At 42.3% G+C, this 26,883-nt stretch overlaps 1 long non-coding RNA gene across 1 annotated transcript; it reads right to left on the bottom strand.

The window, feature by feature from the left end:
- Positions 1-591: 591 nt before the first annotated feature.
- On the bottom strand, positions 592-26,883 carry LOC116943139 (uncharacterized). The gene is made up of 3 exons (XR_004402878.2): positions 25,992-26,883; positions 24,523-24,646; positions 592-11,919 (listed from the first exon to the last, which is right to left on the bottom strand). It is a non-coding gene; the product is annotated as an uncharacterized LOC116943139 (long non-coding RNA).

Here is a 26,883-nt window from a genome sequence, read left to right as displayed (position 1 = left end):
CATGGGGTGGCCTTAATCCAGCAGTGGATTGACAGTTGCTGATGATAGTGATTGCATAGGTTAGTGCCATAGTGTTAAGTACATAACATTTGGCGAATGCGTGGTTGCTTTTGCAAGCACACGATAGCACATGTTGTACAGACTCACGCTGGAGGCCGGACTATGCGGTACAACTCCCACTGCCCCTCCAGGGACTCCTTGATCCAACCCTGACCCCCAACAATCAGGGTCCACACGATGACGCTGTTTTTCCACCAAAGTGCACACTTATTGCATCTGATGCACAGCCTACCAGGCCAAACTGTACTGCCGAGAAAAAGTGACATGGCCCATATCTCATTTCAAAGCAATACAAAACATTATTTGGCCAAGTCAAATTTCCCCATCCAGATTAATTGCTAATAAACAAGTTTTTCCTATAGGGAGGAAAACATTCCTTTAAGACAGACGTTGTGCATCTCAGTGAGTGAGAGAATAAATATGCATTATGAATTGCATTCTTATTATTTATTACTTAGCGCAGGGGTGGAGTGATGGCGCCACAATACTGACAACCTGAGTTTGATTCCTGCCCCATGGCTGACATCATTGTGGAGTGATGTGTGAATCGGCCCCAGGTCTCCCCACTCCCGCCTCCCCCAGCGTGGTGAAGCATGGTCAAACAATACCAATGACCAACAATGAAAGGGGAAGTCTTAATCCGCACCTCCGATTAGCACGGTTGGCTACGTACGGTATGGAAAAGTTCAACTAAAGTAATTCAGCAGTGGATTTAATAAAGAGCTGGAAGCTGTTATTATTATTATGTTATTATTATATTTATAGCAATATGTATATCAAAGTTATAAATCCCAGTGCTATGCAGAGCCCTTATTTCTGATGTAGCTTTGCTATTATAACGGTTCAGAACAACTTCCATTGCTCAGTAAAAGTGTCTCACCATACCTTCATGGTGTTTCATTCCCTGAAATGTATTGTTCACTTTGTGAGCATTGAAGTTCTGAACACGTTAACCTAAGTCCGTTTAAATAAGTATCTGCTTAAAAATCTTGCTCACATTTATGGACAAATTATAAGGTCCTCATGAGCACAAAGATCACTCAAACTTGTGTGCGCATGTGCTTTTCACCCGCCAACGTGAAATAAAGAAAACGGTCCAAGTTGTTGAGCATCAGCAGACATTGATAGTTTCCAAAGATTGCTGAAATCTCGGGCTTCAAATCTCAGGCTTTTAGGCTCAACGTCATTTCCAAGAGAGTGTGTGAATCGTCTTAAATGCAGTAGCCAAACATTTTTTTTATCTGCAAAGATCACATCAATTAAAGCCCTTAGCCTTAATGATCTTAATGGTGTAAAATTGGAGCTAAGAGCAAATAAATATTTATCCATGTGCAACAGCATGAGTGCCAAAAGTTGCCTGCGAAAATGACAGCTGTTCCCAAGTCTGATTATAACCCATGGATCACTAACCTACCAAAACAAGCAAATGAAAACTTTATTAAAATTTTTGTAAACATGCGTCAACATTACAGACTCTTGCAATGGCCAGTTTCAAAAGCTAACATTCCAAATTGACAGTTTAGCCACATTGTCGAGAGGTCGCCAGCCGCACGTTGAACGTACAATGAATGGATCATCCACACAAAAAAATCACCATAACCAGGATGCAACAGCAACAGTGTGTGAGCGCCGTCAAGCGATTCACAAAGTTAACAGCTTAAGTTGATACCCAAATGCGGACAGCACACAGGCCAGATGTCAGCCGATCAGCTGTTATTAATTGTGAAGAACAGCCTACATCTGGTATTTGTTCTGTGTACTTGTTTGGGTTGAATCAAAAGCCAATACCCCTGGCTAATACCTATTAAAGCGTCTACATGTGGCACTCGCATTAGCAGAGTGTGCAAGAGTGAGTGGAGGTGGCAGACACCATTTAATCTATTGGAGGATTGCAGGGGTCTCTTGGAAAATCAGATTCCGCGGAGGCCAAAGTTGCAGTAAAGGCCAAAATAATGTCGTGGGACTGTGAGAAGTAATCCTCTGGCTGACTCTGCAGGATGGATATGTGCGAGTGCGCCATGAAGTGCTGTCAGTGATAGCAATGCCATCATCTTTCTGAGCTCTTCTCTCATTCACTTAATCAGTTACTGCTATGAAACAACTAACACAAATGATTACCTATCATATGTAGAGCAAGTTTGTCCATGAAGCCAGTTATCATCATCATCACCATTCACTGCTGAATGAAGGTCTCCCGACGTTGTGAACACGTCCATGGTCTACAATGACAACAGCCCGTCAAACCCCAGTGGTCGCACCATCGTCAGGGTGACCATCATCTCTGACATGCTCTCTCCTCTGGCTGCGATTCCATCAACAGCTGAGTGCCTTGTCCATCTTCGTGGTCCCTTTAAGTGGTCACCCTTGGACTCTGGCAATTAAATAAACAGTGCAACTTAATTTGACTTGAGCTCACTATTTGGCGATGCTGTATTGGCAGTGGTGCACAAGTACAAACAAGAACACATCTCAACACATTCGTCAATAACACTCTGGCCTTAAAAGGAAAAGGAAGGGGCTCTCTTTGTGCAATGAAGATGGGCCAGTGCCTGAAATGCCACCGATGATGTGTTTTTTGTCTCATTGACGAATTTATTAATTTATTTTGTTGTTGTTAAATTGACAGCCTTTGCTGGGCAAGCCCACTTACTCTTCTTGGCCATCAATATGATTTGCATTTGTCCCCTGGCCCACGTGATCGTCTTCGTGCCTCGTGGTGTCATTTCTCGTGTGCTTCTTTTCCCTTCTCAGATTTGTTTCACTCCTCTGTCATTGATGATGATCCATGACACAGTTGACAGTGCTCACTGACCGAAAACTTTTGGCCTCACACACGTTGATATCCTGCTTTAAAAATGATCACTTTCAGCTTCACAAAAGCACTCCCTTCTCTTGCTAGATTGTGTCTTCAATTAATGGTTTCTATCCCCAATCTGCCATCAACAAATGCCCCTGGTGTGAGTATTATATACTGCGTTTTAGCAGTTGTGTCCTTGCACAAATAATGATTGTATTTTCATGAGCAAACGTGCTATTTATTTACATTTGTTTTGCTCATTGTGAGGTTGAGGTCAATTTGCAGCACGAGCTTGTGAAGTTGTCCAATCGTTTCACTACTCTAGTTCGTTAACATTGGTTGTTATAATGAGGCCAATTATATGGGTGAAAACAAATATTTTTGGGGGAAAAGTATTTGAATCGTTGTTAGATTTTTTTCAATTAATATTATTGATACAATTCAACATCACGCCACTTTGAAGTTCAGATGTTGGAGAACGCCTGGTACGTTCATCAGCTTGCCTGTAAATGTGAGCGTGTTTTTGCGTGAAAGTGCGTCATGTGAATACTTTTTAGGAAAAAAATGTAAATCCGAATGACATTAGAAGTGTGTTTGAATAATAGGGCCATGCAGGGACACCTACTCAAAGTAGCGTTTACTGACCTAGGCTAAAGGTCAAATTTAGCTGGGAAATTTTAAATAAAAAAACTACTCTGGAATAAATATCCTAAGACCACATTCCGTGAGCTCTGGAATGACAGCGAGAGATTGCATGTCCAGGAGCGTGATAATGGTGACGTCTGAGAATTATCTTTGAACACAGTTGTGCACACACATGCTCAAGCACACAAACATTCTCTGAAATCACTTCATAGGCAGTTGGAGAAAGTGCCCTTATAGCGAGTTCAGGGCAGCGCAGCGCCTGAGAGGGTCGCCACGCCCAGTCGCCTTTGCATTGTTTTTGATACAGTGCCCCATACGCCAGGGCGCCTCAGAGCACTTTACATCACGACTCAGCACCTAGCCTCCTCAAAGGGAATTAGTCTGCCAGTCAGGACCGCTGCATGCTATGTGTAAATCCAATTGAGTAATTTGCAGTGTAATTTTCGAATTTGGCAAATTTGGACCCTGACGCCGGCACATAATGAATGGCCTTACTCTTGAGAATGACGTCAGGGGATCTTTAACGTCCACTGCGAGGCAGACGGCTCGTCGTAGTATTGCTACGGCTATTACACCCGCAGTTATAATCAGGGCGGCCGGTGGATTCGAACCGTGAACTTCTGCAGCAAGCGGTGAGCGTGGCCACGTCGCCGGCCATTCAAGGTTGAGTCCATCTAGGAGAGACCCAAGATACGTTCTGACACCGCTTGCCACTGTTGTTAGCTGCGATTGGGAATTGAACTAAAGTCATCAAGTTTGTATCACAGTTTTGCTAAGCGCTGTTAAACCCTTTAGTTTCCAAATCAGAGTCCATTTAGCAATCAAAATAATGGTACAACAGTAGTGACTTTTCAAATGTTTTTGTTTTAACAAGCCACAACTAGCATGCCACAGCTAATGATGCCGGTGATGTCACCAAGCCTCTTCGTCTCTCACCTCCCGTCCAGCAGCACACGCGGGAAGAAAGCTCAGACGTTTTTCTCCCCCAACTATTGCATGTCATTCAATTAGCCGAGTAATGCAACCAATAATTGGAAGCGTAAGCGATTAATTATATAAGTGAGATATCCCAGCTCGACCCAAATGTATGAGAGTAGAGTAAAGATGTACAGATGCTTTAGCTAAAACAGGGCAAAACGTTCTGCATGCCGACAAAGTGTCCCCAAGAATGGAATTCCAGAGCACTCAGTACCAGTCAAGAGTAACATGATAATCATAGACTCCGGACATGTAACTGCTTCAGTGAACCATGCTGAAACTATTATAATTTCTACCATTCAATTGAAAAGCATGGCGATGGATGGCAGTGGAGTATATCTGAAGATGCCTCCCCAGATTAGAAAGTTAAAGGTATTTGCTTAAAGTGATTACATGGATACATTTTGAAGCACAGCTCAATTAAGCTGAAAATTAAAATCAAACTTGGGGCCAATGCCAAGTCCAGCTCTAATTGGCTTTCATTCCCACAGAGGGGCCATCAAGTTGGGAAAAAAATCGTTTTCACAATCATTGCCAGGCTGGCTTCATGATATAAGAAAATTTCTGTGCATGCCACATATACACTCCAATGCACATTGTACACATACGCATCAGTGTACATTCAATGAAGTTCAGTGCCGCTACTACATTTGACCAATGCTTGTTACGTCGGAATATAAGCCATGGCTTGGTTTTTTATGCTTTTAAACTAAGGTTGAAATCGTTTATGCATTATCTGTCTGTCTGTAACAGGGAAAGGGGGCAATGATAACCCTCGTAAAAGTGCTCCAGTAATATGAAAACTTTAGTATAACATTGTGTTGCTTTCACAGACAAACCCATATGGAAACTGGTGAAATCAGTCTAAGGTTTGCCCTTACCTTAGAGGAACAGGTCAGCGATAAAAGTATCTGCCTCAGGATCGCGGACCTGCAGGTGAAGGCAAGTGACCCCAGTCGGAGTCACTACCAGAGCCCCGTAGGCTCAGAACGACCTGCAGATACACTGAATTCCTGTGCTTGGCATGGGTGCTGCCGTTATTGCTTCCGAGGACAAACGCGTGTTGGAAAGCGTTACAGGATCCATGCATGTGCACAATTTGTCTTCATTGCTTACAACATACGTGAGTGTGTGAGTATAGACTGTCTATGTGTGTGGGCAACCCGAGTTCGATTCCCGTTCACAGCCAACACCAGTGGCGATTGTCTGAACCGGTCCTAGGCCTCTCCTAGGTCAACTCAGCCTCAGCTGAGTACCTGGTGCGGTGTGTTAACACTGCCACAAGGGAAACAAAGGCGTGGTGCTGGCCACTCATCCCTCGGGTGCCGGGCTGGCATTCATAGGTGCTCGCCAACAGCACTCGCCCGTACAGTCTGTGCAGGCTATAGGTGGGATTTTTTTGTTTGTATACATATATAACTATACACACAGATACATGTAGAGTGTCAGCGACATATTGTTCCCGAGTCGCATTCAATGTCTTCAGCACTGTTCTACTTGAAAGGTAATGAATATATCTATTAATTCAAACAACTTTTCTCCAAATTATATATTCGTACTTGCTCAGGGTTCTGCCGTCTAGCATAGGAAACCGCAGAGCAAACCGAGAGCAGAGATCACACGGTGCTGGGCAGAGTCATCACTCATCAGCAAAGTGGTAATGGGATAATATTGTTTCAGAGTTTCTCCAGCACGTCGCATGGCAACGAGCGAACACACCGAGCTCCATGCTATGCAGAGTTGCCCCAACACGTGGTGTATCCCGACTCTGTTACACGTGACTGACGATGGCAGTGACAAATGTGTGCCCATATGCTCACAGAACTCCCCTACCTGAGCATAGCGGCTCATTGTGCACCGATTTGCGGCATTGTTATGGCATAAATCACCGCACTGTCGTTGTGTCCCGTTCTGTATCGCCACAGCAGAATAGAGTGATTATTAGTCTCTTGGCCTTCAAGACTCGTGTTAACCTCGGCATGTGTTCAAGCAAGTAAATTCTAGAATCATTCCAGGCATGATATTGCTGGTGAGAGCCCAAAATTCAAACCCCGTCAAGAGATTCCTTGCTTGGGAAAATGCTGCTGTCATTGTCTGTTATTGTTGCTCTAGATTCTAAAAAGAAATAACATTCAAAATGTGATGATTGCTTGTGTTGCAGTCGAAACGTCGTGAGAATTTTATTGTTTTATATTTTTATTATTTTATTGTTTCCCTTCTACGCGACTTTACCGAAAGAACCAAGCATATTCAAAATGTAGTTATGAGTTAATGCACGGCTGGCTCTGTGTGTCTCTGTGGACGTTTGCTTTGCCAATAAGTCCCTCTCTAACTTCACGTTTGATAAGTCCTTCCCTGAGCCTGGTTCTTCTTTTTTAATTTAAAAATCTTACTTTTATACGGAGGACCACTACCAATATTCATAATTGTGTTGTGGGGTTAGGTCGTCGTGTAAATAACTGTGTCGTTCACCCTTGTCCACCCGACAAACCCAATTACTAACGAAACAGAACTTCGTATTTTAGCAGGTAAGGCCTACTGAGCTACATATCTCTTTTTCAGAAGCAACCTGGCCACAAATGATAGGTCAACAAAGTGGCTTATCGTGTGGAAATGTGTAGCAGCCAAATACTCGAATCGCAAGTTTCCAAATGTGGAGGGAAAACCGTAGGACCTGGAGAAAAATCCACACGACTGTGAGGAGAACATGCAAACTCCAAAGACACAGCAGGCATCAGGGTCGGGATCAAACCCACGACCTCCTGCATACCAGGCGAGGGAGATAACATATCGCCAACAGTAATTGACGACTCAAATGCATCATTACACCCCTACCAACAATCACTTGAGTAAGCAGACACTATGACATTTTAGACTTTACCTTACAAGTTGGTCGTAATCACTGCCCAATTAAAAAATAATAACCTTGTTCTTACACATCTCTCGGTGGGGGGGTGGGGGGGAGGTGTCCGTGGGTAGTCAGACGCTCTCGCCAGAGCCGGCGAGGAGGCACCGGACACGGAAAAGTCAAAGGACGCAAGACAAGTCACACAAAGCAGCAAGGTGTTACTTGTCAAGGGTGATGGCAGCCACCGCATTCACGTGTCGCCCAGCAGGAAAGGTTTCCAACGTCTCTTTGTCAACCGTTATACGATTGCGAATTTCTGAATATCACTGCCCGTATTGAAAACAAGTTTAAGTATTGTTTAATATCCCCCCCCCCCCCCTTTTGATGTGCGTGTTCTATGACGCACACCTTACGGCCTTCGGCTGCATCACGGCGGACGGGGTTTTCTTTGCAGGAAAAAAAGAATGCCTTGTGCGATAAACAGGCCCTCGCTGAGACGCGGAAAATAGTTCACGTGTAACTCATTAGCGGTGGTTCAGCGCAATACCTGCCACTCTAAAGTAGCACTGAATGCTTTGTGTTGTTGGCCATTTATTTATTTATTTCCCCCTCATAAACTGCTGCTACTACTATAGCATGACAGGCAAGCCTACTTAGCACTCTGGTCCATATGAACTTATTAAAAACAAAAGCGGCCTATTTAAAAAAACACCCTGCATTTTCTGCCGAGTACGTTGCGTAGCGTTAACGTTGGACACGAGTTAGCCGGGGCTCGCATGCTCAGCAAAGCGGTGAAGTGCTTAAACATGAGCAAATCAAAAATTCCAGTGAGCACTTTGCTGCACAAACACTGTTAGGTAATTGAAGAAAATCAATAAACAATAATAACTTTCAAACACCAAATAATAATGGCAGTGGGAAATCAATTAGATTTATGAAGTGCTGACTGGTAAGACTGAGACGAAAAGCAAACTAACTATGGACTGTTTGGCAACTAAAAGAACTTTGTGAACAATAAATTAAATTACGATCATGGTTTATACTGTATTGTACAGCGGTGCAAACAAAGTCAAAATCATTTTTTTCCTTTGCTAATAAATGTCACGGACTATAAGGCATGCGGAAATGCGAATGTGTGTAAACACCATATTCGTGGTTCTTTCGATAAAGTCACGTAGATAGAAAATAAAATTAAAATAAAATAATAAAACAATAAAATTTTATTGAAAATAATAAAAGCAAAAAACTCAGGACGTTTCGATCGCAACACAAGCGGTCTTCAGCCAGCCTTTCAATCAGTCCACCCTCTCCTCCGCCTTGCACACTGTGTAATTTATTAAGTAAAATAGCTAATTCTATCTTTTTTACCACCTGATGACAAATGTCACCATCGAGAATTATTCTGCCCATCGCCGCAAGCAATGACCGTGCTAATTTGTTCGTTTATTTATTCATTCATTCATCATATTTCTGGGACCATGAAGCCATACAAAATGTATGAGGGTCACGACAACCTTCGACACATCATATCAAGGGTCGCCTCACCGAATATGAGGGTTGCGCACTCATAAATTAGCATGGAAACCCCGGCACGGATGGTGTTAATGGTTAAAATCTACGAGGCGGGTTTGTTTAGCGAGCCTAATTAAAGTACGGCATACCATCTCATTTATAATGCGGTCCTGGTGACAGTTCAGGGTCACTACAAAGATGCATGCTCGGCACCAAACACATTTATCTTCATGTTGATTTTCTGGAGCTGATATTAAGTGATATTAACATATATTTACATGCAACTTTTAGTTTACTTATGAGCACAGTGCTATTTTTTGCTGATTATGAATGGACCCCCAGGGGCCTGAATAATAGCTCTTTGCTCTCAATAAGGCCCATTGCCTGGAACGTCTATTCATTTAAAATGTGATGAGATATTAAGTGTTGTTGTTTCGTCCGCATTTGGCACAAGAAGTTGTGAATGTGTTTTATCGTCATCGTCGACATCATCATTATTACAAGAACTTTTTTTTTTCCTGACCAATGGTGCTATCATGTGTACTCTTAATACCAATGATTTACCAAAGAGTTCACCGATTGTCAAGACTCATTTCAGGAGGGTCCTACACTCGGATGCTGGTCCATCTTTATGCATAAGTGTTTGGAATGATTGCTTTAAAATCAAGCAGGAGTAACAGTCACATATGGTTCCTGTAATATAGGTACATCATTTGTCATGCCAACCAAGACATTGTTCCAGTGAGGTAGTCACTCGAAACTAAAAAAAAACATTTCATAGAATGGAAATATTCTAAGAAAAAAGGGACGTAAGTTCAACAGCACCCAGCATAGAACACCACCTGGAAACGCAAAGTAAAGCCAATTCCACTCTTACTCCTGCTGGATTAGATATACTTTAGTGAGACTTACATCTAATGCGGTGCTCTGTAAGACACCCAACGGTAGTGTCTGCCAAATACACACACTGACAAATGCATCTGGTCTTGAACGATGGATGTCCATGTCAAATAATTATCAAATGGACAAATGAGCCGGTCATAGGTTGAGGTTTTTTTTGTTACAGCTTATTAAGACAAAAGCATGCTCACAACGTTGAATTGCCAGGCTTTCTAAGTGAATAGTGTTAATGTTGAATTGTTAGCAGAGGAGGTAAGCAAAGTGTATTTACTCTGTTGTGAAGTGCTCTGAAAGGGGGGTTAAGGGGGGCTATGAGTACCTGAATACATTTTTTTTTAGATCAATTGCAGATGTACTCGCTGACCGTTTGCACTCGTTCAGATTAACGTGGCACCTGTCTCAGACTTCCAGATACAGCGAATGAATTCCGGTCATCCTCGCAGTGGCTTTTAGCTAGCCATCGAACAAAGATGGTCACTGCATCGCGCACCTTCAGATGTGCTTCTGCGGCCTTCTAGAATGCTCTTCCTCCCGATGCCACTGGAGCTATGCACTATTCAATCTCGATTGAAAACTCATTTCTTTAGAACTGCGTTTTGTGTTTAGTTTGCTGTCCTTGCCCCCAACCGGCTTAATAGCACGGCTGGCTACGTACGATGCGAAATAAGTTCAACATACACACAGACAGATGGCAGAGGGAACACTTTCTGATGCATTACGACGCAATATAAGTTGATAAACAACGACTAAATAAGGGCCATTAACTAATTACTTCATAAATGCACAATATTTCAAGTTGTAAGTGTGTTACCCTCACATGGTGGAATTAAAGAAAAAGGTTTAATTGCATAATTGAAGCAATTTAGCCATGCTCCACCATATCCTGTGTGTGGCGTTTTCTCCCTTCCCCAAAGTGCAGGATTACTGGGCCCCTCCATCCAGCATCATACAGCCATTTAGAACTCTTCTGGCACAGACTGTTACCCCCAGACAGCCACTTGGAGGAGCTACGGATTTTACTCGACGCTCTTGTGCATCGCACCAGAGAGTCTAACTATGACGCGTAACATTTCTAATCAGGATAATGTTTATCTATTTGAGCAGTCAAGGAGACGTTGCTGCTGTGTAGCTGTCAGGGCACTGAACTCGCACTCCAGAGGTAGCCGCTTCGACTTTATTTCCTGAAGCAAAGGTTTCAACAATGAGGGCAAGATGTTTTTGTTTATATATATGTGTGTCATTTTGTATCGTCATAAAGAATAATCCAGAATACAAAGCAGATTTCAAAAAGAGGGGGAATAAACAACAGATCCCGTGTAACAACCTCGATGTAATACACACTCAAAGTTAGGGCTCGATCGAGGGCGTAGGGGCAGGCAGGTTTCTTCAATCCCCTGGGCCACTTGCCAGCCAGCGGTCTCAATGGGTGCACCGCAGCAGTAATGCGATCGGCAGGGCGGCGTTCGGTGGAGTAGAAAAACGGGAACTCCGCCTCCTCAAAGACGTTTGGCCAACGCAGAAGAGTGGCCCACAGTACCCTCTGGAGGGGGCCACTACAGATTGCAATGTTCACTTGTCTTTAATGCGGCGTGCACTGTAAATGGCAATATTCGGTGATGCAGATATAGATTACCAGATGGATGCAGGAATTTAACTTCTGCCTGTATACATTGGCTTACTGGAAAATGTCCTCAATAAAGAGGCTACGTGCGGTGCGAAAGAAGTTCCACATACACATGTACCACGTCAAGAACAATCACAACGATACATAAGCAACAGAGTGGTACACTGCTGTGTGGGCAGCAGAGGGCAGGACATGACAATCCATTGCTGGACTGTACTTGCGCTCACGCATCTATGCTACCCACCACCAACCCACACAGACCAGCATATTAAAATATTGTCAAATAAACTCACACAATGCACACAGCACGGGTGAGGCTTTAATTTTGCACTGGACTGATAAAAAGAGCCATCCAGGTCTCTTGTAACTAGAGATATTTGCAAGATTATAGCTTTTTTCGCCATTTGTGAATCCACATCTGCCCCTTTTTCCTTTGAATTAAAAGCACCTACCTTCACTCATCGGCTGTTACTTCTGCACTGGTTGCTTCATCCGGCTAGATTGTTCGATTAGTTGGTTGTCCCATTAAGGCAAACGATGGTTGGTATGGTGAACCTAACGGATGGAAATAGAGAAAAAAAAGCAATACCGTATTGTGATTTCTAAACAAGAACAATAGAGTTATTTTATTTTCACCTACGTGACTTTACCCAATAGAACCAAAGAGTAAGAACAATAGAGGCTTAAAATGCATTGTCCACGTAAGTATGCGCATTTCAATATTTCATGGATTAAAAAAAATACAACTAAACATAACGTAGGCACATTGTGTGCATGTGTGGGTGTAAAATTTCTCAACGAGCATCGTGTGCCATGCCACGTGACTACAATCACACGGGGTGGTGTGTTTCGACAATCTCACAGTATGGGAGACGTTGACACAAAAAAAACTTTGATTTTCCAGAGCAGATGTTTCTTTGTTGTCGTTGCAATCATTAACTTTCAGCATGTACGGAATCTCACATACAGTAATTGTACAACTCGGTTCGCAAACCAGTAACGCACTCAACAGATGTGCGGAAAGCTTGTTTTACACTTTACAATTGCATGAATCTTGATTTGAAGCTTTCGTGACTGCAGGAATCCATACTCTTTGGTTCTTTCGGTAAATATCGATGGTAATTGTGAGAGGATGTCCGATTGCTGGCTCTCACGGCTTTACCATTCCCCGTTGATGTTTCACTGCAACTCTTCCACTACCAGCGTGGACCGTAACAGCTCGGGGTGGAACAATTCACCTCCCCAGCAACGTGATGAAGTGTCGCGATTCAGCAATCCTTTTTTTCCCAAAAGTGCAATGACAATAGCGGCCTCTTGTGGCTGAAATAATAATTTCAGACATGCGATTCGATGCATGCATAGTGAGATATTAATCGATTAATCAATAAATTGTTCGCGACAACCCCACCTGAATTTAAATGACGCAAGGGTTTAGTCGAAACATTTTCCTTCCAATAGCTATACGATGCATTTTCATGTTGTGTCACAATTTTGTTGGACATTATGTGTAACGTTCTGCTCCACGTGCTGGGACATTCGTCAGGAACCGAACGGAGCAGTTGCCATTCTCCACTGATGTAAAAACTATTCAGCACAACCGCCACATCCTATGCAGTCAGTAATCCCTTTCTGCACAACAGCTTTGGTGTTGTTGAGTGTTTGGTTGTTATTGTGCACTCAAGGACAATCAATATTTAAATAAACCATGATTACAAAGGATCTGCATTTATTTTAAATGGAAACATTTCGTTTCTGTTTCCCCCCTTCTAATGTCTGCGTCTCATTTTCCAGACATATTAGCGAGAGTGGCAATAGCTATACAGTATTCATTTTGGTAATCAAATGGACTATACAGATCAGAGCTAAATATAGTAAGGGGGGAAATCATTGATTTAAAAAAATGTGCGGTAAAAGCAAAGTATATATATAAAGTATATATATACTTTGCTAATAATTACCGCCTGTTTAATCTGACAAAGCCTATCATATCTCTCATTGGTCATTTATTGAACATCACTTCGTGGAAGTCGGGGGTGCTTTTCTTAGAGACAGATCAGGGACTGCCGCAGGGGCAACTGTGGCACGTTACGACTTCGCAGGTTTTCAGCGGTGATGTTGTTTGGCTCTCCAATGTGTTTTCGGTTGTACATTTTGGGTTATGATGTCCGGAGTTTCAACTCCACATGCTGGGAGCTTCTTACGGCAACAGCAACGTACGTTGAAATGGACATTTGTACCGAATTACAGGCGGTACAATAAAAAAGCATCGAGAAGTTTCATTACTTGAGAATGTTTCATACCAATCCATGCCCAATATATGCTCCTCTACAAACCCGAAAATTTTCATTAAACTTTGAAAGACATCGCTCATATATTTTGCTCACACATTCGTATCCTAGTCCAACAGTTTACCATGCAAAAACACACACTGGCTATAAGTGAGACGTCCTTGCAGTTAGAATGGAGCAGACTGGGAACATCGCCACACATGTCCTTTCTACAAGAACTGAGAGCTTTCTTGAATAGTTAACAGGCACGCGATTCGTCAGCCGAGTCAAGCATGGGCCACGTCGAATGCAAGTAAATATACCCGACGAGGAAAAAAAATCCTGCAGCAGCCAAAATTATAGAAAACACAATGACTTCATTGATTGCAGTATACTCTTAACGAAATAAACTAATTATATCGGGGACTCTTCATGAGTATTTTTTTCTTTCAACATAATTCGCAGTGCTAATGACTGCATGCAAAAAAATGCGAGTTTGGAAAATTTGGTGACTTTCAAAGGCAAGTGTCGGTCAATAAAAACAAAATAACCTCAGGAAACACAAAATAAACCTTTCAACCCTATCCTCCAGGTCTGTGCATAATATCTTCCAATGGGGCTGTTATTATAATCCATTTCAAAACAACAAAAAGTAATTTGCAAGATGCTTTTTTGCGCAATCCCCAACACCAGACATCGCCAATGCATTCATTGTGAATACATTGCATAAATTGTGCATTTCGATTTCCTGAATCAGCCACACCTCTGCTGTGAAGAAATTTTGAAAAAAATGTTTGCAGACACCCACCCAATTTTGAAAGTATACATTTTTGTCACTGCAATTTACTGAGTGTATTGGTGATAACTTAATAACAAGAATTTGTAATTATGTACATGAGTGATGAATTCATTGTACAAAGACCCTTTAATAAATATTCATCATCCAGAGTAATTTTGCTCAACTCTAATACATGTTCCAAAGTTATAAATGAGAATATAATGGTCAAAGTGCAGCACTGCAATTACTTGCTCACGCCACAAAAGGGCATGCACTCGAGGGAGCTAAAGAGAGCCCCATTTGAAGGCACTTGGGCCTACTCATCCACGTTGACCAGACACCTTGGAAGCAGTGGGAGTACGAAGAATTGACCCCTTCGTACATGCGACCTGCCGATTAACTGTGGCGGTTCTCTGCCGGGTGGACAGAGGCGGCGTGGGGGATTTAAAAAAAAACCTGAAGCGTTGTTTCAACCGCCGCTGTGGGAAGTCGAATCGTACCGGTGACTTCCTGGATTGCAAGTCCACTGCACTCACCGTTACACCATGGCACCACCCCGATATGGGGATATGTGAAAGCAAATCTCATCGGTAACATTTAAAATACATAGCCATTGTTCACTGATATATTAATTTCAATTTATTTCTGTTTAACATTTTATGTTACATTTGAACCATGTACTGCTTCATTAATTTATTGGGCTAATTTTATTCCAGAATTTATTTCCATATGGATTAAAATGTTTCAGTTTATTTAAATTAAATCGCCAGATGCACAGCTGGCATGCAAAATCTAATTTACAGTCTGTTACAAGTGGCAGAATAGGGTCATTCGTGATTACAGAGTGGAGAGATATTCAAGATGTGTCACCAAAAACATTTTTCCACACTATGGTAAATAATGTTATGTTAGAATGAATTGCATTAGAGATGCAAGGCATTTCAGGTCATTATAGCAATGTCACTACATGTCAGGACAGAAATGTGTTTTTTTACGTGAAGGAATTTTGATGAAAGCTATAAAATGATTGTTGGACAAGACTTCCCAGAGTGATGAAGCATACCATCAACGGTGCATTTACCCAGAGTTACCACCCATGATATCCTGGATGTGCAACGCTTAATCTCTGCTAATGGCAGTTATTAAAGTAATAATACACGTATTGGATTTTTTTGTATGCGTATATGTTTGGCAACGGCAGTGGTGGCAATAGTATAACACTGATTTAAGAACTTGGCGACTTGAGTTTTATTCGCGGTCAAGGCGAGTGATTTATGAACTTCTCCTGGGCCCCCCTTCAACAACCAACAGTAACCAGCAGGAAGTTTGGCCAAATAACCCCTATGACCAACACAGCGTGGGAGGGCACTTCATTCAGCAGTGCACTGACACGAGGCCTGATATGTTTTATATGATAATTTGAAAATCAATGACAGAATTCTTTCAAGTATTTTTTCACATTCAATGTGCTTCTATCTTTTCTAAATAAAAGATATAGTATATACTGGATAAAGTACCTTTCAATTGCATCCTGTGAAGAGATTCGCATTATTACGAGATAGGATGGCAAAAGTTAGACAATAAAGTATATAAGAAACCCATTTGTACGAACAGTCTCATAAAACTGTAATGCCATTTGTCATTCATGATGACAACCAACCATTCACAAAACAACCAATGTATCCACATTTGTACACTTTACAGGTACATGAGAATATCACCCCAATGATAAAAAGGGTGTTGTTTATCTATGATGTTAACTAGAAGGGGGATCGGCAACCTGCGCCTGCATGCAGCTCTTTAAGCACTGCTTCATGACTTTGTGTATTAAGGACCACCGTCTCATATTCACATGCATTGCGGTTCTTGAAATATTGATTCTTTTCTATCGAATTCAAAAAATGCCTCTTCTTGTTACTTTGGTTGCTGAGCCCTGAACTAAAATTGATGTTCTAATGCAAGGGCAATGTTTCAGCACAGTCTATACAGTTTCTGTGCTGGTGTTCTAATGCAAGGGCAATGTCTCAGCACAGTCTATACAGTTTATGTGCTGGTGTTCTAATGCAAGGGTAATGTCTCAGCACAGTCTATACAGTTTCTGTGCTGATGTTCTAATGCAAGGGCAATGTCTCAGCAGAGTCTATATAGTATCTGTGCTGGTGTTCTAATGCAAGGGCAATGTCTCAGCACAGTCTATACAGTTTCTGTGCTGGTGTTTTCAATAGCACACACATAGAAAAAGAGTCCCCACAGAGCCTACACAGACTGTTGGGGCAAGTGTTGTTAGCGATCACCTCTGTAGGTCGGAACGATACACACAGTCGCCTTTGTCACCCCGATGCTGACAAGTGCACACCGTTCCAGGCACTCATTTAAGGCTGCGTCGACCTAGGGGAGGCCCAGGACTGGTTCAAATATTCACCACTGATGTTGGCTGTGAGTGGGAATCGAACTTAGTTTGGATCGCCGCGCAGTGCAGTGCTAACCTTTCCTTCCTGTTTGTCAATGCAATCTCATAATGTCATAGAAGCAAAATTTAGCCCATGCGAAGGCTGGAAACCCCCCTAAACAAGCCAATCCCAGCGTGACCCGGCTGATGATGCTCATGGCGCTGTCGATGTCACCAAGCGCTGCCCATCACCTCCCGTCCAGCGGCACACATGGGAACCGAAGCGAGACTTTTTTTCCCTCATCTCTGTCCGTCTTGTTTGAATAGTTGAGAAATCTAACCGAAAATATGGCAGAGTAATAAACTGCGTCGCACATCACGACAAAAAGTTACATTGCCGAACATTTTTTTTGTTAAACCACCCATAATGGATCATATCCAATAACGGTGCCCAGCAATATGCCCCCATCCTGATTGGCAATGAGCGAGACAGCACGTGTGATAATTAAGCGTGCTCACCAAGCATGCCAGGTGATTTCTAATTTTCTGGGATTAATCCCAACGGCTCAAGTTGGCTTCCTCTCGTGCCAGGAGCTCAAGCCAACTTGGCAGACAGTAGCTGGCTCATGCACCACACTGCTGGATTCTTGGGTTGGTTAGCGTTGTGCGTTGCTGGGTTGATGTGGGGGCGGCGAGCGTGGGGGGAGCACGGGGTATACGCCTGTTATACAAAAGGAAGAGCGGCATCTGCATACACAGCTGTTTCAACAAAGCATCTACTCTACTGAGTTCATTGCAAGATCTTGCGATAATACACGCCTGTCAAACAATGGCAGACTGATAATATATTGTTAGCGCCATGGTGTTTGGTCAGGTTGTACAGAGAGGGTTAGCTGTGATTGAGCTCCCAGCTGTCATTTCCCTGCCACCAGAGTATGGTCACTAAAGCCCCCATTACCGTTAACGGACTATCCAAGCTGGCTTTGTCTCCCCATCCTGTGACAGTTTAGTGTCCAATATGCAAGCGATGAAACGAATTATTTCAATTTTACACCACTAGTCTTCATTGATGATTAGACCTGTTGGTGATTGGTGCTTCGGCAGAACCATCAACTCACAATAGAGAAAGTTGCGAGTTCAATTCATGCTTGTATTCAACTCAGCCCACCCCTCCTCTGGGGTAAGTGAAATGGGTGCGACTGTGACGGAAGTCAACTCTGATCGTTTTTGACGTGTGAGCTGGCCCCGATCCATAAGAATGTGAAATTTACACCATTAGATGTGGTTCACCAATGGAGCACCACCAAATAATGATTTAAGAATGGATACACCATGACTTTCAACTTCAATTACAAACTAAAACTAAACTTTTTGTTTTAGCAGTTAAGGCCCACTGAGCTATGTAGCTCTTGATCAGAGGAGACCTGGCCACAAATTATAACTCAACGAAGTGGCTGACCATGTGGAAATTTATAGCACCCAAACTACTCTAATCGCATATTTCTAAATATGCAGGGAAAAACCTGAGGACACTGAGAAGAATCCACGCAACTACGGGGAGAACATGTAAACTCCAAATATACAGGCGTCAGGGTCGGGAACGAACACATGAACCTCTTGCATATCAGACAATGTAGTTAACACTTTGACCATGTTAATACCTGAAAGAATTTTCATGTCGCCTGCCCTTCTAGTAGGGAGCTGTGGCACAGTTGTTAGCACACTGCAATATGAGCCTGGTGACCTAAGTTCGATCCCCACTATTAGAATCAGTGATTATCTGAACCGAGTTTAACACGTAGGCTTTCGCGACCAATATTATTCATAATAAAGGTTTTTGGGTTAGATCGCGTTTATTTATAAATGTGTCGTAACCCTCCACCACCCGACACGGCCAATCAGCAAAAAAAAAGTGTCACGTTGACAAAAGACAAATAATTCACTACTTCAGCCCACCGGTGTGTTGAAGAGTTAATCCACATTTACAGTTTGAGTACGACGTTTCGCTGGTAAATACTTCCAGCATCATCGGGCAATTCGCCGTAAATACTTCCAGCATCATCGGGCAATTCTGGCGAATTGCCCGATGATGCTGGAAGTATTTACCAGCGAAACGTCGTACTCAAACTGTAAATGTGGATTAACTCTTCAACACACCGGTGGGCTGAAGTAGTGAATTATTTGTCTTTTGTCAACGTGACACTTTTTTTTTTGCTGATTGGCCGTGTCGGGTGGTGGAGGGTTATGACACATTTATAAATAAACGCGATCTAACCCAAAAACCTTTATTATGAATATCTGAACCGATTTAAACAGAGAGACTGAGTGGATGTTACGTGAACAAAGGGAATCTACTGACAATCTGCTGTCTGTTTTACAGGCTTCCTTTGAATAATCATCAACGTCAATTCACAATAGTCTACTCCAGAGCCTTCTCCGTGGTGTTTATTCACGATGTACTTACTAAAAAATCCGCAGACTACCTGCTGGATCTCCTCTCTGTTTCAAAGAACAAATTTGACCCAGGTCTTCGCTCATTTACCAGCTTCACATTCATCTTCTTTGGTTCTTTCGGTAAAGTCACGTAGAATGAGAATAAAATAATAAAATAATAAAATAATATTACACAATAAAATTCTCACGACGTTTCGGCCACAACACAAGTGGCCTTCTTCAGGTGAAAGGAACAAAGGAACGTCGTGAGAATTTTATTGTGTTTTTTATTATTTTATTATTTTATTATTTTATTCTCATTCTACGTGACTTTACCGAAAGAACCAAAGAAGATGAATCCTTGCAGTCAAGAAAGCTTTAAATCGAAGCTTCGCATTCCCTATTGCCATACAATAACTGGAGGAAGGGCCTTTGCTATTGATGCCCCCAGGGTCTGGAATGCCATTGCCAATAAACTGCAACTTGAATCACTACCTATGCGATCTTCACTCAAAACTGCTCTAGAGGAGTTGTACACCCCTAGCTGCCACTGCTATTCAGTGGCCTAAAATAAAATAAAATGTTTCGCTCCGGATGACCGCTGCAAAGTATGATCTATATTTAGATTAAGTGTGCTGATCTTAAAAGTGCATTAAAAAATTTGATATTCCGACTGATGCTCCTGTTGTTGTGGAGTGACTCATGCAGCCAGCTGTGGCTGCAGGGTTTGGCGTTACATGTTGTTTGTCGTTTATTCTGAAAATTCGGTCACAGTTCCTATGGTCACTGTTACATTGCATTTATGGATTTATTTTGGTGATGTCGAAAAGTTTTTTGGTTTGGCCATGTTTGTTTGTTGTAGTACGGAGTTAGACTGATGGCCTTAATCTAAGTTGTCTTGTGGTTGTTGTTTGACTTGCATCCCACTGGTTTTTTTGCACACAGCGTTGGTGTATAATGCTATTTCAGGAATATTTTGCTGTTTTTTCCTGGATTTTCTGTTTGCACAGTCACATAGTTACTTTAAGATGTTTTCTTGTTCATGTTTTTGTGTTTGTTGCGGTTGCACCCGATTCAAGAGCCGAATGGCTCACAGGGCTATACCAAATAAATGTAAATTGAAAAACTGAAAGAAAACTGTTGTGACATCTCAAAAGAGGGCGTTTGAGGAGTGAGGGAAAGGAAGCGCAGCACACTGCAAAGGTGACCATCATGTTGTCTCCGGTTCGGACAAACAACAGTAGGAGCTGTTGTAGCACTTGCCCAATCGTCTGGTTGAAGCTATGCGGGCGATCTTTGTATTAGTATTTTTAGAATATAAGCTCCACTCAACATTGGCATGGCCCAATTGTTATTTGATTAATGCCGAACTAGAATCAGAATTATGTTTAAATGGTGACAGATGAAGTCATCCGCATGAACTTTCACCTCATATTGCAATTGCTGTCGAAAGAAGTGAGATGTGGAAAATATTGCTCTCTGGTCTCTGCCAAGCTTGCAGTCAATGACATCAAAAACTAATTATTACTATTTTAATTACAATGACATTTCTAATTACTGGAAGGGCATCACTAATGCCACATTGTTCATCCTGAAAGGCAGCACCCAATGCCATGGATGAAATGTTAATATTTATTTTATGTAATGTTCTATAATAAGTCGTCATGGAATTTTACGTAATACCACACTGTATAGCTGATATTTAAACCACTTTAAACAATGTTATCGTCAAAGTGTGTCTAAGTGCATTAAAGGTAGAATTTTTTTATCATTTCCCTTTCCTTGTTTAGTTTTTTATATCATCATCATTATCCACACATCAACCGTGGCCCAGATATAAAAGCATTTTAGTACACATTCTCTGTCCTGTTCACGACGTGAATTTAATGAGAATACATAAAAGACTGACTATAATACTGCAAATTCACTTCGACCCTTTGTCTCTATTACAAAACTCAGGATAGATTAACTATGGGGGTCCTGCATCTGCATACGTTTTGTTATAATATGGTAAATCATTTTCAAAATGTCACCGTCTTTAAAAACAGTCGCACATACATATCTAAAAATGCAGCACATACATAAATTAATATATGCATCCACACGTACTTACGTGCAATACATACGCAGACTGTAACTAAATCCAATCCCCTCGCTAACCGTAACATTTCCCAAATATGAGGTTGCGATTCAACTGAAGAGTCCACTATTGTTTTCCATTGTGGTACAGATAGCATCTTTTTGGGGCAGTGATATGGACCAGCTGTAGTGCGTTCCCCGCTTGTTGCAGAGGTGCACGGTTCAAATCCAGTAGGCTGCACTGGTTAACACTATGCTCGTATTAACTCCAACTTCCACGTCGTATAAGAGATGGTATAGATCCCATGTCGTCATCGGAAGAAGAGTTTGTGTGCCGCTGTCATGGTCCACATTTTCAGAAATTGAATAAATGGCTCGCAAATTACTTCATTGGGAAACACATAGCAAGTCCCACCACCACCGTCCCCTCTCTCCGGACTACGAAAACTTAGCAGTACCCTCCTTTTTAAATTGCAACTCAACACGAGCCCAGTACTAAGCACGGGTGACAGAACAAGAGGTGGCGGTGGGGGGGAGAACAGACACTCGGCGAGTAATAGCCCAATATCGGCGTGCCGGGGACTTAGCGAGGGAGGGGAGGGAATTTGGGCTCTCTGCCCCCACCCAAGTGGGGACCACAAGCGAGAACATGAAAGCTTGATTGGGGAGGGGAGGATGGGGGGACAGAAAACGAACATCGTGGGCGGAGAGAGGGGGCTGGGAAATGGTCGGGACGCGGGGGGGGGAATTAGCAGTACCCTCAACGAGAGTTTTGAGACTCGGTGAGACATTCCCTGGTAAAGAAGTGTAATACTATTTCGTAGCTTGCAGGTGATACGTGAAGTAATTCATTTCCATAGTGTATACAAACCGAACCGTATTGATTCTTACACGCACTATTCGATGCATCAATCAAGCATGTAATAATCCACCTTAATCGTTTAACTGAAGCATCGGACACACACAATCGAGGGGGGACTGTAATGCAACATAGCAGAGTGTGAGAAAGTGTGACCCCCCCGCCCCCCTCCTCCATTGGGTAAGGACAAAAAGTCCATCTTCACGGATTTTTTTCAGAAAGCCCAAAATCTCTTCAGCAGCGATGATCAGACACTAGGGGTGCACTACTCTATGCCAGAATTAAATTAAAAAAAAAACATAAAATTGAGGAACATATTCACAATTATTTTATTGTTGGAGTGAGTGTTGTTCGCAAGCACCTGTTTGCCTGCACAACTAAACTGAATTCGTTTTTATTTCACCAGGTATGGCCCACTGAGCTATATAGCTATTTTTCAGAAGTAACCTGGCCACAAATCATAGCCCAATTAAGTGGTTTATCACGTGAAAAATTATAGCAGCCACATACTCTAAACGCGTGATGTTTCTAAGTGTGGAGGGAAAAACCAGAGGACCCGGAGAAAAATCCACGCGACCATGAGGAGAGAGACGCAAACTCCAAATATACAACAGGCGTCAGGGTCGGGATCGAACCGACAACCTCCTGTACACCGAGAGAGGTAATTAACATCTCCTAGCCACCGTGGCACTCATATATAGATCATATAAGCCACAGCAAAACAGCACACATGGCCAGATGCCTCTGCACTCCAGAGCACTGTGCTAAGTGTTCCAGTTAAAATAAGTTGAACTCAATATAAAACACAATCTAAATATATATGTTTTATTATTAAAGCTAATATTAAATGTTCTATACTAATGTTATAAAAGCCTACTCAGCAGATCAATTTCTATGCCAAAGCATAGACTATACATAATACACAACGAAGTTCCCCTTAATAGAGACCTTGTTATTTGATGCTCCTATTATCCATGACCCAATCGATGCCCAGGAAAGACGACTGCCATGTGTATTTAGTAATGGAGTGGAACGGTGGTGCAGCGGTTAGTGAACCCAAGTGGCTTGACTGCAATTCCAGGCCACAGCTGAACGTGAGCGGCGAGTGACATTTGAGGCGGACCTTCCCCCCTCACAACCACTTCACCCACCCGCACCAAGCGGCGTGAAGTATGGTCAAACAACCCCACAGCCAACAAAGGCCTTCATCCAGCAGTGCTTTCACAAAAGTGTATAACGTATTACTTTTTAATTACCCATTGTGGATAATAAAATATATTTCATAAAACGTGGGTCAATTCTCTTGCACACAGTGGTCTACTCACGAGAAATTACATCACAGAAGTTGTTTTTAATTCTGCAGCAGTCAGCACACTTTGATAACGTTCAACACCATTACTGGCCAGAGGTGGGACTCAAACCTCCCAGTAGAATACAGCATCGAGTCGTGTTCCCCGGCGGATACTTACAAGTACTTTGCGTGCCATCATCTCATGTGCCAACCACCAAACTGTCCAGCTGGTCCACGATTTTGCCTGTGTTACACCTTATCAAGTCACCCATCCATTCTATGAGTGGGCTGCACGTGGGGAATGTTTAAAATGAGCTCGCTTGCATTGATGTAGGGAAGGGCAACGAATACCCACGCCACAGGCTTGTCAGTCTGCCTCATTAAGTTGCCTTAGCTTCTAAGTTGGGGGGGGGGGGTATTTATATTAAATTTTAGAAATGCTACGAGGTGGAGAAACATGGATTCTGCACTGTGCTTTCTGTAACCCTCCACGTTAAGTAATCTTAATTGGAAACAAACAGCCTCATGCACCCTGCTAATCATCGCGTGACAGGGTTTTATATATGTATATGTAATTCAGGGTTTTCATACAAAACCACCTTAAACCGATTTGGCCAATATTACAACATACGCAGTGGCGAACGTGTTGGCGTGCTTTAGTTGCTTGATGGTTGCGCGCACAAATGATTGGGAAAGGTTTTCTCAGGGTTAGAAAATAGCAGCCTTTCTCACCTACATCGTCAGACTGGTTTCGTGGTTAAAAGAAGAATTCCCCCCAAAGCGGGAATAAACGTTGGCGTTGCTAATTAAGTTCTGAATTTATGCCGGTCGGCCCTGCATGGACACGAACTCTTGACAATTCTCGACGGAGTTTCACATATCGGCGGTGACATCATGTTGACGTCAAATGCTCAGAATTTATGAAGCCCTAAGCCAGCTGTTTACAAGTTCGTTGTAAATTATTCACGTCACTTCAACATGCCACCCACATGCACTGCAGAAATTCACAAAGGTCCCACCATAGCAGAGCTGTTGGTTCTTGGTGTACGTTTGTTTTCTGACCTTGTGTGTGGTGGAGTAGCTGGTGGTTGCTGGTGGAGTAGCTGGTGGTTGCCTTGCCAGCGTTGTCTCTTCTCCTAAACACTTGTGGAGTTGAGTGCAAGATTTTAATCAGCTGTGGAAAAGACTTAGGAGACAAAGGGGCCAAGGTATAAGAATGGAAGCAAAGCGCGTCAGATACATCATAAACTTACTTTCAATTAGTTACATTTAATTTTCTAATATTGATGCAATTTGTAATGCATTCTGAAGTAATGAAATCGCAGCTCAAGAAAAACTTTGTTACTGATGACATCAATGTGTTTTATTGCTTATATTTCTGTTTATATATCAATTTTTTGTTTGTCATTTTCCCCCAACACAATAACACACCTTGCTATCAGCATCAATCCATTTGGATCTCTCGCATAGCAGTGCAACCTTTCGTGTTAGTAAAGAATGGCCCACAAAAAGTAGATATCACAGAGCTCCCTCTGAGACCCGTTTAACGAGCCACCATTGGTCAACACGGTAGAGGGCAGAACTTTGCCATCTGCTCTGCATATTCGAGGAACGTGTGTTGCATGACAGTTACAATTATATTTAAATTCTGAGCAGTGGAATTTAGCCAAAATTAATTTCGGAAACAAATTGATGGTGATGTTGTTATTGTTGTGTAGCCACTGGTCATGGGGCTGAGGCTTAACATAGTGTATGAAAACAACATAGTGTTTACAATTTAAAGTGTATCTATCATTGCTATCTTCTTTGGTTATTTCGGTAAAGTCACATAGAATGAGAATAAAATAATAAAATAGAACAATACAATTCTCACGACGTTTCGGCCACAACACAAGTGGCCTTCTTCAGGTGAAAGGAACAAACACCTGAAGGCCACTTGTGTTGTGGCCGAAACGTCGTGAGAATTTTATTGTTTTATTTTATTATTTTATTCTCATTCTACGTGACTTTACCGAAAGAACCAAAGAAGATTAATCCTTGCAGTCACGAAAGCTTTAAATCGATATCATTGCTATGTTAATCAAGATATCAAAAAAATAATTACCTTGTATAACCGAACAGCGTGAATTATAACTCTGTGCAGCAGAAATCACATAAAGTGGCCAACAGTAACAAGGTATCAACAGAAATATAAAACAATAAATGATGAATATGTCAACGCCGTGTGTTTGTTAACAGTAGCGTGTCAACATAAGTCTCCAACTGTTTACAAAACAACAAGTGTGCTCATGCATTATAGCAGTCATGGATGTCATTGTGAAATTATTTGGAATATGGTCTATGAAGAATGCATACAAACTTGATTAGTATTGCTAAATCCAATTCATAAAACGTGGCTTATATAATTAATGACGAAACAGCTTGTTTACAAAAGGATTGGTGGCAGGGAATGTGATGACATTGATGTTGCTTGGCATTGGACAGACACACACAGCACTGGGGTAAGCTGTTGCGTTTCAAACTGACCATACCTGTGATCGAGAGAAGCGCTCACACCCCCGAGTCTTTGTGAGCGTCAACGATGAGAATCCAGAGCAGAGTGGAGTAGCTCATTGAAATGGTACTGGAATAGGGGTTGAGACCGGGGATGATTGGTGAAATCATATTTGGTGATTAACATGGAAACTTCCAATATCATCAGGCAGCAGCAATAATCTATCCCCTGCTGGATGAAGACCTCTCCAAGTCACTGTCATCTTCCACGATCCTGCGATGATTAGACGTCCTCTCAAAAGCTTGAACATTTCTCAACTCGTCATATTTCATACCGGAAACTTCCCTTCTCTTACGCTCATCTGCTTCTTGCACCGTACAAACGTGATGTAATCTATCATGTACACGTATTGGCTTTCATCACTGCTATATAGGCATTATTATTATATACATTGATCGTTTTGCCTTTGGGTCGCATGAAGTGACCTGTTCAGCTAATAATGCTTGCTCATCATCATCATTAGCCCAGGTCCATCCACTGCTGGACGAAAGCCGATCCGAGCTGCTGCCAATTATTTAACTGCCCTGTTGTTGAACTCAAGTTTCGGCTTGGGTTTCTTCGTGCCAATCATCTGGCGGCATGTTGTGAACACTTTCAGGCTTACAAAATCAGCTAAATGTGCGTCACAATAGCTAATGATTTCGAAAAGCTAACGATCTTCAAAGAGGATGAAAGGCTTCGTGTGACGACTGATTCCCAAAGCCAGCTGGAAAAGCCACCAAAACAACAGCTTCTTGCGGAACATCCATCTCAGATGACCTAATGTCGTCTGCCTGATATTTCGTCGCCATTACAAATTAATGCAAGAACAAGGATCACAATCAATCCTGAATAGCGTCGGCTTCAGTCTAATAAATTGGGGGGGGGGG

This window comes from Petromyzon marinus, chromosome 17 (assembly GCF_048934315.1).
Source record: "Petromyzon marinus isolate PM22_M1 ecotype Great Lakes invasive population chromosome 17, UKy_Petmar_22M1.pri1.0, whole genome shotgun sequence".
Classification (NCBI taxonomy): Eukaryota; Metazoa; Chordata; class Hyperoartia; order Petromyzontiformes; family Petromyzontidae; genus Petromyzon; species Petromyzon marinus.
This window is presented reverse-complemented; position numbering and strand designations above follow the sequence as displayed.